The following is a 13828-nucleotide window of genomic DNA, read 5'->3' as shown; positions in this document are numbered from 1 at the left end:
GTCACACTCCTACGGATTGTCAAATCTTGACAGGAATCCAAGCAGAACAAGTAAACTATGCTCAAGGAAGCCCCTACTCGCATACCTATAACTCAAATTGGAAGAACCATCCAAACTTTTCATATAAGAGTAATAATGCTTTGTACGCACCTGAACAGTCTCCAAATCAAGCCCCAGCTATACCTCCGGGATATCAGAAACCGAACCCATCTACACATAACAATAACGCCCCTAGGAAATCCAACTTGGAGATCATGATGGAAAACTTTATAGCTTCTCAACAACAAACCAATAAAGATTTCTTAAACCAGAATGTACACACTGGTGAACAAATTAAACAACTAGCAAGTAAAGTAGATGCCCTGGCTACCCATAACAAAATGCTGGAAACGCAAATATCACAAGTAGCTCAACAACAAGCGCCTACTGCTGCCCCAACTGGTACATTTCCTGGACAGCCCCAACCTAACCCGAGAAGCCACGCTCATGCAATCATATTAAGAAGTGGAACGAAAGTGGAAGGACCATCTGATCCAAGGATAGGAAACCAAAACCCTAAAAAGTCAACTGAGGAAGAAAATAGACCTAAGGAAAAGGAAGAGAGTAATAAGGAAACCGTAGAAAAGAAGGAACCTTATGTACCTCCACCACCTTATAAACCACTTGTCCCTTACCCTCAAAGGCTTGTTAAAACCAAAGATGCGGGCCAATTTAAAAAATTTGTTGACCTCCTTAAACAATTAAACGTTACAATCCCGTTTACAGAAGCTATTACGCAAATGCCCTCATACGCCAAGTTCTTAAAAGAAATTCTTTCTAATAAAAGGAAACTTGAAGATAGCGAAACCGTTACACTCCCTGCCGAATGTAGCGCTATAATCCAGAACATGCCTCCTAAACTCAAGGATCCGGGTAGTTTCTCTATACCCTGTCACATAGGAAAATTTGTCATCGACAAAGCCTTATGCGATTTAGGAGCCGGAATTAGTGTTATGCCTTTATCCATATGCAAGAGACTGGAAATGGGAGAATTAAGACCAACCAAAATGTCTGTGCAACTAGCAGATCGTTCTGTTAGATACCCTGTAGGAATTCTTGAAAACGTTCCCGTACGCATAGGTCAATTCTACATCCCAACTGATTTTACAATTATGGACATTAGAGAAGATGATATTACACCCATTATACTGGGAAGACCGTTCTTAGCAACTGCCGGTGCAATCATAGACGTAAAACGAGGACGACTCACCTTCGAAGTAGGAGAAGAGAAAATTGAGTTCATTCTTTCCCAATTTTTGAAAGCACCTGCAATAGAAGATACATGTTACTTCATGGATATCATCGATGAATGCATAAAAGAAACAGAGTTAGAAAAGGACAAATCATCCGACTGTCCTGTAGAAGACAAACTTAACCAATGTTTAGCAATAACACCGGACCCTACGCAATGCCTTAAGAAACCAACCCTAGATCTGAAAACACTTCCCAAAAATCTGAGATATGAATTCCTAGACTTAGAACTTGAACGACCTGTGATAGTTAATGCTGACCTAGGAAGACTCGAAACAGAAAAACTCCTACATATCTTAAGAAAATATCCGACCGCACTAGGTTACAACATCACCGATCTTAAAGGAATAAGTCCTTCTATTTGTATGCACCGCATCATGCTAGAAGAAGACTGTAAAACTTCTAGGGAACATTAGAGGAGACTAAACCCGATCCTGAGTGAGGTAGTGAAGAAGGAAATAACCAAGTTATTAGAGGCAGGTATTATATATCCTATATCTGATAGCAAATGGGTTAGTCCTGTACACGTAGTACCAAAGAAAGGTGGTATAACAGTCATTGAAAATGAAAAAGGAGAAACTATAACCAAACGAATCGAATCGGGATGGAGAATGTGCATTGACTATAGGAAACTAAACAAAGCAACCCGAAAAGATCACTTCCCTTTACCATTCATTGACCAGATGCTAGAGCGATTGGCAAAACATTCACATTTCTGTTATCTAGACGGTTATTCAGGCTTCTTTCAAATACCAATTCACCCTGATGACCAAGAAAAGACAACATTCACGTGCCCTTTTGGTACCTTCGCTTACAGACGAATGTCGTTTGGCTTGTGTAATGCTCCTGCAACTTTTCAAAGATGCATGATGGCAATTTTCGCCGATTTTCTCGAAAACATCATGGAAGTATTTATGGATGACTTTTCCGTATGCAGACAAAGTTTTGAAGAATGCCTTGAGAACCTAGAAAGAGTTCTTGAGCGATGTGTAAAAGTGAACTTAGTACTTAACTGGGAGAAATGCCACTTTATGGTACAAGAAGGAATTGTTTTAGGACACATTATATCAAATAGAGGAATTGAAGTAGACAAAGCCAAAATAGAGGTAATCGAAAACTTTCAACCCCCTAAAACCGTGAGAGAAGTACGAAGCTTCTTAGGACACGCCGGTTTTTACCGACGATTCATCAAAGACTTCTCTAAAATAACTAAACCTTTAACCGGACTATTGATGAAAGATGCCGAATTCATATTCGACAATAACTGTTTAGAAGCATTTCAAACGCTTAAGCAAGCATTGATCTCAGCACCCATAATGCAGACACCCGACTGGAATGAACCATTCGAAATAATGTGCGACGCCAGCGATTACGTTGTAGGTGCTGTTTTAGGACAACGAAAGGATAAAAAGCTTCATGTTATATATTACGCAAGTAGAACTCTAGATGAAGCACAGATGAATTACGCCATAACCGAGAAAGAACTCCTAGCAGTTGTGTTTGCGCTAGATAAATTTCGTTCTTACTTAGTCGGAGCCAAAATAATAGTTTACACTGACCACGCTGCTATCAAATACCTCTTAACAAAAAAGGATGCTAAACCTAGACTCCTAAGATGGATCTTGTTGCTACAAGAGTTCGATTTGGAAATCAAAGACAAGAAAGGAACTGAAAACGTAGTAGCAGACCACCTCTCTAGACTTGAGAACCTTGAACCGGAAAGAACATCAATTAATGATGATTTCTCGTACGATAAACTTATAGCTACTTTGGAAGAGAATAACTCCGACAAGCAAGTAGAAACCACCTTAGCTATATCTGTTACGCCATGGTACGCTGATCTCGTCAACTATTTAGCTGCCGGAATAGTTCCACTTACTTTATCCTACCAGCAGAAGAAACGATTCTTCTACGACATAAAACACTATTACTGGGATGATCCCTTACTTTTCAAAAGAGGCCCCGATGGTATTTTCCGTCGATGTATACCCGAAGAAGAGGTAGAAAATATAATCCAACACTGCCACTCCGCTCCTTATGGTGGACACGCAAGTACATCCAAGACCTGCTCTAAAATCCTACAATCCGGTTTTTATTGGCCAAGTATATGGAAGGACGTACATGCGGCTATTAAGGAATGTGACAGATGTCAACGCACAGGAAACATATCTAGACGTGACGAGATGCCACAAAAAGGTATTTTGGAAGTAGAGATTTTCGACGTGTGGGGAATAGACTTCATGGGACCTTTTCCATCCTCTTTCGGTAACAAATACATACTCGTGGCGGTAGACTACGTTTCAAAATGGATCGAAGCTATAGCTTCCCCAACAAATGACACCCGAGTAGTAACTAGACTTTTTAAGAATATAATATTTCCGAGATTTGGCATCCCAAGAATAGTAGTCAGTGATGGTGGATCACATTTCATATCCAAGGTACTCGAAAAACTACTGTTTAAGTATGGCGTAAGGCATAGAGTAGCGACACCTTACCACCCGCAAACCAGTGGGCAAGTGGAAGTGTCCAACAGAGAGATTAAACAAATATTAGAAAAAACAGTCGCCACTTCAAGGGAAGATTGGTCATTAAAACTACCAGAAGCTTGATAGGCATATCGAACTGCTTATAAAACCCCCATAGGGACGACCCCATTTAAGCTCATTTATGGAAAATCCTGCCACCTCCCGGTAGAATTAGAACATAAAGCCTATTGGGCTATTAGAAATCTGAACCTAAACTATAAGGCCGCCGGCAAAAAGAGAATCCTTGATATAAACGAATTAAAGGAACTCAGAAGAGACGCCTATGAAAATGCCAGAATCTACAAAGAAAGAACAAAACAATGGCATGACAAGCGCATATCAAGGAAAATCTTCAAGCAAGGCGATACAGTCCTTTTATTTAACTCTAGGCTAAAGTTATTTCCGGGAAAACTACGATCCAGATGGTCAGGTCCTTTTCATATCACTAACATCTTTCCCAGTGGAGCGGTAGAAATTAAAGGAAAATCCACAGAACCGTTCACCGTAAACGGGCAACGTCTAAAACACTATCACTGTGCGGAAACCAACGAAGATTTGCAAATCCTACACTTAGACGACATGCCTCCAGAAATTATAGATTGTAATTGATTGTTTTTATGTCGAGCTTGCGACATTAAACAAAGCGCTTAGTGGGAGACAACCCACAAATATTTTATTATTTCCTTATTCTATTATTATTTTTCTATTTTTTCCTTAATCATTCTTTTAATTTCTGTTTAGTATTCATTCTTAATTTATATTAATTTATTAAAAACTTTTCTTTTCTTTCGGCATTTGGCCAAATCCTGACTAAAACTCATGTTTTCTTTTCTCTAGCTAACACTAACCAGATGGGACAAATTGACCGTATGAGTATCAAATTCAGAGGAATGGCTCACAAACTAAAATTTGAAGAACTAGCCACGAGAGAGATGCTACCTAGTTTATATGCTGATGACTGGGCTATGACTGCCCTTGGACTAAGAGAAAGTGTCCTGTATTTGCTGAATCAGATAGGGTGGGAAACATCTCCTATCCTACGACATTTCGTCACCTACCGGAGACTAACACTAGAATTCCTTATCTCCCTAATCTATCTACCCAGCCATGGGAAAGGAATTAGCAGAGGTTTTATCCAGTTCAGAATGTTCAACATGGAGTACCAATTTAATATTAGAGACTTTACCAACCTTTTGGGTTTCCCTACCTCCCTTAATACATTCACAGTGAGCCAGGAAGAACTTTTTGAATATAGAGAACTCGAACACTTTTGGGGTAGCTTGACTGGAAACGACGATCCCGAGGAACATGAGTTTCTCTCTGGAAACATACATAACCCAGCCTTCCGCTACTTCCATAGGATCCTGACCCACACCTTATTTGGACAGAAGCCATACAGTACTTCAGTTTCACGTGATGAACTCTTCATCATATTCTGTGCTTCCCAGAACCGTCCAGTAAACGGTGCCACCTTTATGCTAGCAAATTTAGACCACCTTATCCAAGATGAGCGAGCACCTATTAGAGTAGGCGGTTTGATAACCATGATTGGTAATGCTATTGGATTACGTCAGCCTATGCTTGACTTAAGCCCCTTCTGTGGCATTACTACTATGAGTATACCCTTCCTCTTCAATGCCATGTTTATAGCAAACCAAGGGTCTGACGAGTTCGAGCTTATAATTAATAACCAAGTTCTTTGCCTATTCACCTTACCCAATCCCAGGACTAATGTTCATAACCGCAGTAACTGGCTCTACAATCTGAACGCAACACCCTCTCCTGCTAGATCCACTGAATCCATCCAGGACTATGAGATTTGTGATGACCAGATCCCTTATGCTGAATCTGACCCTCAGACACCATCTGGCTATTATGATATTGACCCTCCTCCTCAGCCTGTTCAGACCGAAGAATCAGCAATATCCGATCTCCGACATCATATGCCCGGAACTGATTATAACACCGCCATTGAAGCTTTGATGTCAGAACAAGACGCTCTCAGAGAAGAGTTTACTGAAATGAGACACGAAGTTCTAGGATACATGAGCAGTATGACAAATCAGTTTCACGAGTTGCTATACCGTGTTAACTCTTTTGCTCCTCCGGCCAGAGATCGTGCAGATGGATAGCAATTATTTTCTTAGTTATTTAGTTTTAAGTTAGATTATTCATTAATGTTATTTGAATTCATGTTCGCATTTGTTTCCTTTTCGTATTTTTTGTTTTTCTTTCCAATATTACATTATGATCATTTTATTGAAGCTATTTATTTAATTTTATTATGCAATAGCTATTATGTTCTCTACTGTTGCTACCTATGACTTATTGAATTATATATGCACTATTATACAAAGTAGAATAAGCATGCAGGAGAAATTAAATTGCAGAATAAATCAATCAGTAGCATAACAAACAAAAAAATAATAATAATATATAATAACTTACCAGTCACTCTGAAGGACGCTAGCTGAAACCTTGCCAAACAGACAGTGTGACGAGCGTCACACATTCTGTCACGGACGTCACGCTAAGTACCTGTGACGCCCGTCATGCACCTGTAACGAGCGTAACGCCCTTCAGACTAGGTGAACGTTAAGGAGCCGTTGGAGACGAACGTTACACCCCCTTAAAATTTTTACCTTCCCCATTTATTCACATTTACCCACAATTATTCACTTTTCAACCACCTATTTTTCCAACTTCCAAAATTTTCCTATAAATACCCACCAAACCTTCCTTCATTCACCACAAACCACTTTCTTCTATCAAACACTTTTCTTCTCTTTCCAATTTACCTCTTTCAGTTCATCCATCATTATGGCGGGTAACCAGAATTTCGGAAATATCATCTTCCGAACCGAAGATGAAAATTATCAAAGGGAGCAATACGAGCGTTTCCAACAGCGAGGCGTCGTCTCCACCAGGTATCCTGATTTTACTTGTTTACAACAATTAGGATTACTCCAAGGTATCGAATGGATGCTCCGTCAAGCCGACTTAACCTTTCTGTGCATGCACAATCAACCCACTTACCCCTCCCTAACCTTAGAATTCTTAAGTTCATACGCATACACCACTCCCGCCGGTGAAGACGAATTCTTAACCGGTACCGCAACCTTCCGTATGTTCAACACCGAGTACTCCTTAACCCAAAACCAGTTGAGTACCATGCTACAATTCTCCACAGAAGGCCAAGTCTACCCCAGAATCCCTCCCGACCTAAACTGGAACACAGTTGCCGTTTTCACCCTTTTTAAGAAAATATCCGGTCTAGATGCCTACAACTGGGAAGAGCTTCTCCTTTCCCACATCCATAACCCAACCATCCGATATTTTATCCGCATCCTACAAAACACAGTTTTTGGAAGACCAAACAACAGCAAGGTCAACGCAAAGGAACTCTTCTTCCTCGAATGTGTCTTCGAACCGCAAGCTAAGGTAAATGCCGCCTCCTTCCTATTTCATCATATCCGCACCTTATGTGCTAGAGGCCGTCAACCTTTTGTAATTGGCGGATTAATCACCACCATAGCACTAGGCTTAAACCTAGGGGACCGCCTCCAAACTTTAGAAGCTTTATCTCCCCTATTTATGGATATAGCCTACTGTCGATCCAGCCGCCTGATTAAGAACAGAGTAGGCGGAGGATATTATCTTATGGTGAACAACCAGGCTATTCCAAGCGTTGTTCTCCCCAACATTTCCCTAACCGATGTCACCAATCCCAACCGCCACCTCTATGATCTAAATGCTCCCGAAGCCACCGAGCCTTCACAAGCAAACCCGCCCGAAGACGAGTTTGAAGACATGGAACAAGGTGATCCTTCTCCTGCACAACAATCTGTCCCGCTCAACCGCTCTGATGCTGCAGCTGGCCCATCCTCACGTCGTCGACGACGAAGGCCTGCAACCAATGACGACATCATGGATGCTATTGATGGTATGCAAGCACATAATCTCGAAATGATGCAAATGATGCGCCAAATGCAACAACAGCAGGCAGAGAGGAATAACATAACCGATCAGCGGTTCACTGAGTTATTTAGCAGGCTCGACAACTTAGACTTACGTCAGAGATCACCAGGCCCAAGAACAAGAGGCGGACGGCAGCCTTAGTTGTAGTTTCTTTTCCCTTTCCCTTTTGTATTTCATTTCCTAAAAACATTGGGGACAATGTTTAATTTAAGTATGGGGGGAAACTTGTTCTTTCTACTTCCATTTTTCTTTCAACTTCCATTTCTTTTTCAAGTATGTACTTTTCTTTTCATTGTTATTTCCCTATAAAAAAAAATAAAAAATAAAAAAACAAAAAACAATTTTTTTTATTATAATATAGATTTATTTTAAGTTAAGTCCCGAGTGTGGACAATTTCTATTATCTATTCCCTCAAATTTTCACGAGCCACAACAAAAATTCAACACCCAATAAGTATAAAGGTTGCTCATTTTATCGAACTTGAGACGAATTAAGACAAAAACTACTACCGCCAAACACTCCAAACAAACCTCAACACGTTAGATCAGGATAAGTACCTATTATACTAATCCCTTGAACTTTTAGTTTTATAGTAACCCCGAGTAGTTTATACAAGAAGTCAGCACCATCTTAATAGCAAACTACGTGGAGGGCCGATGAATATAAGTGAATGATTCCCAAAGTAACATAAAAAATATAAATATATCAGGAAATGCACTAAGTAAGTTAGGTGATCCTTACCAGATCATTTAATCTAAAGGTTGCAGATCATACAAAAGCATAAGATGAAAGATCCATTATGAGTTGGTTCAGCAGGTATCTGGTACTGAACTTGGTAAGACTACGGTCCGATCCCCCTCAATTTGCAATGGACTGAATAACGAAGTTATCCGACTTATGTACCAGAACTTCAAGCTAAAAAGGGAATCAGAATCACTAACCGGTTACTCCACTATGTGCGCGAAAAGATAAAGGGCTTAATGTGATTTCGCTAGAATGAAAACGGGTGAAATAAGAGTAAAGGAACTAGGATAACTATCATAGTGTACTTGAACTGATTTGCATAAGGCAGGGTTATCTAGGTTGTGACGGTGGTTGTTGATGTCAGGATTTAACTCAAGTTACCTCTAAACAAAGTTTACATGCAACCTAATACGAATTGACGTGTGTTTTGAAATTTCATCTGGCTAAAACCTTTAACGAGTTCTATACTGAATTTTGCTTGAGGACAAGCAAAGATCTAAGTATGGGGGAGTTTGATAACATGAAATTATATCATATTTTAGGACTTAATTCAATTAAATTATATTATTATTTATTTCAATTTACTGCATTTTATTAGATATTACGCGGTATTTCCTTTCTATTTGTCTTAGGTGTCTTATTTGAAGCACAAGTAAAAAAGGAAGAAAAGGATGTGCAAAAAGGAATGAAAAGAAACAAATAGCAAAAGCCAAGCCCAGCCCAAAGAAGACACAGGCGTCGTGCCTGTGACGACCGCCACGGATGTTGTGACGAACGTCACGCTGCATACACTTATGTGACGAGCGTCACACATGGTGTGACGGACGTCACACCATCCCCCTACAATTCTGCCTTCAGAGACGTTAAGTCCTATATACACGCTGAATCCTATTCCCACAGCGATGCATCCGTTACGTGAAGACTTTTTGACGCGGACTGCTTTGAAAACCGTTACGGAAACATCAATATAAATAGCAACTTTGCAAACCCTACAGAGGTTCCACACGTCCACGCTTTTTCCAGATTTCGGCATTTTCCAATTTTCTTTTCTTCAGCAGTTTAAGCATACCTTTTACATACCTCTTTTGCAAATTTTTATTGTTTTCTCTTGCAATTTTATTTTCTTCTCTAGCACTTAATTAGTTTTTCACATAATAGTTTCTACACCGGAAACTATTGTGTACTTTTTCACCGGATCTAACCTTACGTTAGAATCTAGTTTTTTTTATTCCTTCGTTTTAATTTGTTGGTTAATTGAAGAATTCAAGAACAAATCCTACCGGCTTGTGGTGGAGTGTTCAAGACTACTGTTTAATTCAGGTTCTTTAATTATTGTTTAATGCTTTGTTTTATTATTCATTTATATTATTTGCTTGAGATGAGTCTGTTTATGCACGATAATTATTTAAGTTCGTTTAGCATGTCTGGCTAATTCGCCTAGATATCGGTATGTAGAGTAAGCGGAATAAGGGATCAAAACTAAGTTGGTTTAATTAAATTTAAAATTAAAATCACTCTTTTTACGGTCTCAATTTACAGGTTTAATAACAAAGTTTTTATACGAGAGTAAAGGACATAAAGAGGTTAAAATCAATAGAGCGAAAGTTTGAGGTTTTAACTGGACAGTGTAAATTGGATATTAATTCTAGATCAGGGCGAGAGCAATTTTTAGAGTTAATTAAATTCTAATCTTTTCCAAAAAGTATTTTTAAAGATTGAATGTGAGGACGAGAGTTAAGCATTCGAATTTAATCGTATAACCTAAATCAACAGAGCGAGAGTTTGAGATAAGGGTGTTTAAACGGTTAGTGTTTTCTTAAAGAGAGTTTCTACGGACTTTATTGCTTTCAAAAAATGGTTTTTGACTTAATTATAAGTGACAGCTACGTTAACATAAAATCATGGTTTATTCAACAGAGCGAGAGTTTGAGATAGAACATTTAATCAATAAAGTCAACTGAAATGATTTATTTTAAAACCAAGAAACCGACAAAGAATTGATTCCCTAATTATGACGAACTACATACCGATATCCGTTTATTTGATATTAATTTAGATTCTATTTTTAGTTCTAGCTTTTCCCCAAACAATCAAACATTATCCACCTTAGCTTTACGAAGTAACCTTAGATAACGGTATATCGATTCATAAGTCCCTGTGGGATCGATATCTTTTAAAACTACGCGATAGAACTGTGCACTTGCAGTTTGTACCCCAAATTCGACTCATAAAGTCGCGATCACTCAATTTCATCATATTTGTAGGCTTTGTCACATTCGTAGGCATTTGTCGTTATATGCTATTAACGTGGGTGTCGTGAGTTTGTTCGCAGATTCTTCCTTTTTCAGTTTATAGTGATTTTGAATTTGCATTATTCTATATATTCTATCAATTTGAATGAATGAATGTCATTTTTAGTTAAAAAAAATTTTTTTTAATCAAAACTTCCTCAATAATACAAGCTATTTAAAACCCCATTTTCTTCGTTAAGCCATCTCAATTGAATACTCATAACATTCTACTTATTCAACTTTAAAAGATTGAATTTCACTTACTAAACTACTTGACAAAAAAATCATTTGATATTAAAAGAAAAAACATCGCAATTTGATAAAATATTTAAAATAATTTAATAAACTATTTTTATATACTACTTTCTCATAATGTTTTTTTTAAAATTTAATTATTTTAACAAAAACATATAATAATGTTTAAAAGTTTTAAAAAATAGTAATAAATGGGTCTATAGTTGTATATAGGGACAGTTTATTTTGGCTTTTTTTAAATTTATTTTTATAGTGTTACATAATTTTGAATAAAAAAAATTTATTAAAAACTTTTTATAGAAACTTTAAATGAAAATTTGGTTTAATAGTTATATTTAAAATATTATTTTAGATATTTTATCAATTTATTGAAACTTTTTTTAGATATTAAAAAATTTCAAAAAATCATTTAATTTTAAAACTATTTTTAGATAAAAATCATTTTGAGATACAATTTTTTTAAAAATTACGATTTCGACTATATTTTGATGTATGTTTATATTATAGAATTTAAAAATTAATTTTTCAATTGAGAAAAAATTAATGTAAAGAAATTTATAATATTTTAAAAAACGATTTTATAAAATTCATTTTTAAAAATACAAATAAAAACTCTTCTTTTTTAAGATGAAATAAACTGGCCATTGTGGCATTAGTAATATTCACAAGAAAAACTAAAAATCAGTTACTATAATCCATTAGCAAGAGTCACAAGAAAAACTAAAAATAAGAAGAAGAAGCAGCAGCTGAAGAAGATGAGAACTTATGGAATAAACTAAAGAACATGGCTGGGTAGTAATGTTATTCTATTTGGTTTTCTTTTTTCTTTAAAAATGTGTAGAGCCTTCCGATATCATTAATTGAAAACTATCTTTGACTTTAATTCATTACTTATGTAATGACTTCTAAAGCAGTATTCCTTATTTCTCATAAAAAAAATATTTTATTAAAGGAAATAATTGAATGTGTTCGTTTTGATGATAAAATTAATATTATTTATTAGAATATTTCTATTAATTATAATTAAAATAGTGTTCGGATAAAATGAAAGTTACCAAATAAATTGGAATATGACAGTGAAAAAATAATAATAAATGCTGGATTGATATTCTAAAATGACGATTATTTTGAGACCGAAAAAAAATACAAATAAGATATTTTTTATGAGACAAAAGAGAGTATAAAATATTTCATCTGCAAACAATTTTTATTTTTTATAATTGTTATATTTAGTTTATATAGTCAAATACATAATTTATTTATTAAAGTTTAAAAATAAAATTTATTTATAAAAGAGAACGGAGGAATATCAATTTTAAAACTAAATAAGCTAAGATTTACAATTCTTTGTATGAAAATACTATTGCAATTGAGTTGATACGTCATACTGAGATTCTCGTTAGATGTTTTTTTCACTGTCCCCTCACAAATGGTTTGAGTTCAAAATTATTGTTGAACAAGAGTAGGTATTATAAGCGCATTTGTTAACCATTCAAAACATTTGCCTCACACGTTTGTCCAAATGGTTTCAAATTTGAAGCTCCAATTGTTTTTACAACAACTTCCATAATTTTTTAAAATTCGATTTTTATAAAATAGTTTTTGGAAAAGATAAATTATAGGACATTCAACTGACACACGATTTTCAAACATACAGGATGATTCTGAATTTTACTATCCTCACCAGTTAAAAGAAGCCATTTTTAAACTAAAATGTGATTTTGAATATATGTCATGAGATAAATATAATAAAAAATTAAAAAAATTATATGTTGAATTTAATATACATGTTTATAATTAATGATTTTATTTTATTTTTAATATAAATTTTTTATATATAAGTTTTGGAATTTTTTTTAAAAATATTTTTTTTAAAAAAATCGAAAATAACCAATAATTAAAAAAAACAAAATAATCAAATTTTGAAGAGGATGTGTCAGATGAATTGGCGCACCCCCAAAGTATTAAGAGGAGACGCCAATAGCATTGGCGCATGCATTGGACTCCTCATGAGGAGGAGTCAATGTTATTGGCGCATGCATTGACCCTCATGAGGAGGCGCCAATGCTCCTGGCGCCTAGGTGCAATGGATGATGTATGCGCCAATTCATCTGGCGCATACACCCTTGTAATTTTTTATTTTTTATTTTTTTAATTTTTTGAAATTTTAATTTTGTTTATTTAATAAATAAAAAATAGTAATGGAAAAAAATAAATTTATTGATGATGTAATAATTGGTTATATTGGACTGACAATAAACTAATGACCGACCCGATTATAACGTCCTCATGTTCCACATCCAGATGCGTTAGTTTGTCTCCGAGGTCTCCCACGATTTTCTTAAGGTGTTTGAGGTCTTTGTGTGGTGACCTGATCGAGCGATGGTTGGTGGGAAGGTCCGGCGGAAGTTCCAGCGGTATTTGACAGATGTGTCACCATTTGTTCCCAATATCTGGAGGGGCTCTAGCTAACGGCGCTTCCGTAATGGAGTTCGGTGCCCATGTCATCGTAGTTAGGTCGTTGGGGTTGAGTGGATTATGGACGGTATAGTTGTCCAAATTGGATCATTGAGTCATTTTGGAAACGAAGCAATGGTTCTTGGGACGTGCTATAGTTAAACAATTATTGGATGTTATGTTGATGAGATGTTTGAGTGGTCATTGGTGGGGGCTACGATGAAGTGACTCATATCAATCATCTGGGCTACGGACGGTTGTGGTTGCGGGGTTTGATTCTTGGTATT

This window comes from Lathyrus oleraceus, chromosome 7 (assembly GCF_024323335.1).
Source record: "Lathyrus oleraceus cultivar Zhongwan6 chromosome 7, CAAS_Psat_ZW6_1.0, whole genome shotgun sequence".
In the NCBI taxonomy this organism is placed as follows: Eukaryota; Viridiplantae; Streptophyta; class Magnoliopsida; order Fabales; family Fabaceae; genus Lathyrus; species Lathyrus oleraceus.
This window is presented reverse-complemented; position numbering follows the sequence as displayed.